Genomic DNA, 2,992 nt, shown 5'->3' with positions numbered 1-2,992 from the left:
TTTATTATAAGATAGGGATGAGTTAATATTTAATGTAAAGTTAGCTGGTTGTTAGGTTTAGGGGTTAATAGTTTAAGTTAGTTTATGGCGATGTGGGGGGCTGGCGGTTTAGGGGTTAATAGGTTTAGTAAGTGCTAGTGATGTGGGAGGCCAGGGGTTTAGGGGTAAATAACTTTATTTAGTTGCGGTGGGCTCCGGGAGCGATGGGATAGGGGTTAATAACTTTATGTAGGTGGCGGCGGTGTCGGGAGCGGCAGATTAGGGGTTAATAACTTTTATTTAGGTGGCGGCGGTGGCGGGGCGGTAGATTAGGGGTTAATAACTATAATGTAGGTGGCGGCGGTGTAGGGGTCGGCAGATTAGGGGTGTTTAGCCTCGGGGTACATGTTAGGATGTTAGGTGTAAACTTAACTTTTATTCTCCCATAGGAATCAATGGGATATCGGGCAGTAGCGAACATAAGCTTTCGCTGCTTTCAGACTCCCATTGATTCCTGGAGGCGGCGGATTGAAAACCAGGTACGCTGGGCCGGAATAGATATTTGTTAACTAGCAAAAGTAGTCAGATAGTGCCGAATTTGCATTCGGAACATCTGTAGTGACGTAACCATTGATCTGTGTCGGACTGAAACCGGTGGATCGTATGTTACGTCACAAATTTCTACTTTTGCCGGTCTGTAGCCTTTGATAAATAAGGCGAATCAAGCGCTCCACAATTACGCTGCGGAATTCCAGCGTATTTGCGGTTGACGGCTTTATAAATAAGCCTCATAGTATAAGGTCTTCAAGAGTCCAAGCTGTGTATCTAGGAAACTTGTGATGAGTCCATTGTCTGCAATATGCATAGGCTCTTTACGTAGTATTCAAAGTGTCCTATTTAATAACAATTCACATTGAACAAATTAGATTTCCTTGGTGAGTCTCTATTTGATCACAGGAAGGATGGGATTCGCTACTGTTTGATCTCTTTTCAGGTAATTGGAGGTAGATTCGCTGCTTGGGCCGGTTTTGGGATGTCTGTGGTAATTATTCTTTTGTTTATGAGAAACAGCAATCCATTCTTGTCTATGTAGTTTAGGTTGTCTAGAACTTTGAGTATCCTCTTTGAGAGATGGAAGAGACAGTGTTTTGATTTGTAGCTGGGAGCAAAAGGTTTCGAGATCCTCCGGTGTTTTAGATGTGGCTGTTTCATTGTCCTTTAAAACCTTCAGGCAAAAGGGAAATCCCCATCTATAAGGGATACCCAGATCCCTGAGGTGCAAGGTGAGGTATCTGGTTTCTCTCCTCTTGGCTAGAGTAAGTTGAGTAAGGTCAGCGTAGAGGTACAGCTGGTGACCCTCAAATTGTATTGCAGATTTCTTTCTTGCTGCTGCAAGGACATTTTCTTTGCACCTGAAGCTCTCAAATTTTAGTATAACGTTCCTTGGCGGTGCTGTGTCTTTAGGTGTAGGCCTTAGTGCCCTGTGGTATCTGTCAAGTGGGAATTCTGTAACCTCTTCATTTTTCAGAAGACTATTGAACAATTTTTGAAGGTAGGGGAGTAGATCTGATGTTTTAATGCATTCTGGGATGCTCCTTATCCTGATGTTCTGTCGCCTCTCTCTATTGTCAAGGTCTTCAACCTGCTCTTGTAGTTGTTGTTTCATTGAAGCATTATGAGAAGTTTTTCTAGTTTGCATGTCTAACATTCTGTCTGTTTGTACTGCATCCTCTTCTAATTGTCATTGATTTCCTTTTTTACTTCAGAGAGGCTAGTGTTTATAAAAGTGTTAAAGTCCTCCTTAGAGGGTAAGGCTTGCAAGTCTGCTCTAGTTATTGATGCATCTGCTTTAGGTCCCATCTCTTGATCAGACATGTCTGGTTGCGCTGTGTCTAGTTTATTGGCAGCTGCTGCATTGCTTAAGTCCACTGTTTTAAAGAAGGCATGCACTTTAGGGGTGGTAGTATTGGAGCCCTTATTTAGCTTTTTAGATTTAAGTGCTCTCCTAGAGGTCATAGTGTTTCTGCAGGCTAGAATGTGTGATCAGTCTTCTGTTCCTTAACACACTGCTATGTACACCATTTAAAAGCAAAGTTATATCTTCTGCTGATTTACTCTCTTCGCTCACAGTTCAGATTTGTTAAGATATAAATCGAATTAAAGTGAGAGAATATAGATATTTAGCCTCATTTTATACAGGCCCATAAAGATTGCATTGCCTCTCTGTGTGATCCTTTCTTAGTGGATATTAAATAAACATGCCGCCAGTTTCCTCACTGAACTTTGTGTGTGAGTTACTCTATGCCTTCCATTTACATGTGTTCAGTGTGGATGTGAGTGTTTTCTCATGTCTTAGTTTGATCTGCTGCATTGGTGGCAGTAGTATGTGACACATTTAATAAGAAGATGTACTCACTGCATTTTTATAGGATCCGTATCGGTTTCCACATGGTCGGATGCGTTTTGCACTCCTTGTAGCTCTGATCACTTATTTTTTCTTACAAGAGCTTTTTACGCCAAAACTGCGTAGGTGCAAAATAATTTTTTGTCCGGCTTGCACTGGAGTGATTAGTTGTGGTCAGGGACCCTTATCTTACATTTGGAGAAAGAAGGCTCCTATCATCCACTTGTTTTGGTGATTTTAAGCTGACCAAACTTTGGAGCTCTATCTATCTGCGTCCATCTTGGCCGTTAATGCATGATCTGATTGGTCCGTGTCTCTGTGAGGTCACTGAATGCACAACCAATCAGATAAGATCATGCATTAACAGCAAAGAGCAGATTTGCTCCAGATAGTTCTGTTCTAATCAGAGAACCAGCTCTAGAAACCTAACCATGGGTCCCACCCCCCACAACAAGCTTTTAAGGGTTCTTGGACAAAATGCATGTGCAACAGAAAATCTGACAGACAAATGTCCATCGGATAATAGTCCGGTCTGTCCAAGAACCTTTAAAAGCACGTCATGGGGGTTGGGACCCATGGTTAGGTTCCCAGAGGTGGTTGCGGCACCCA

Source organism: Bombina bombina, chromosome 1 (assembly GCF_027579735.1).
Source record: "Bombina bombina isolate aBomBom1 chromosome 1, aBomBom1.pri, whole genome shotgun sequence".
NCBI lineage: Eukaryota > Metazoa > Chordata > Amphibia > Anura > Bombinatoridae > Bombina > Bombina bombina.
Note: the sequence above shows the minus strand (reverse complement) of the source record.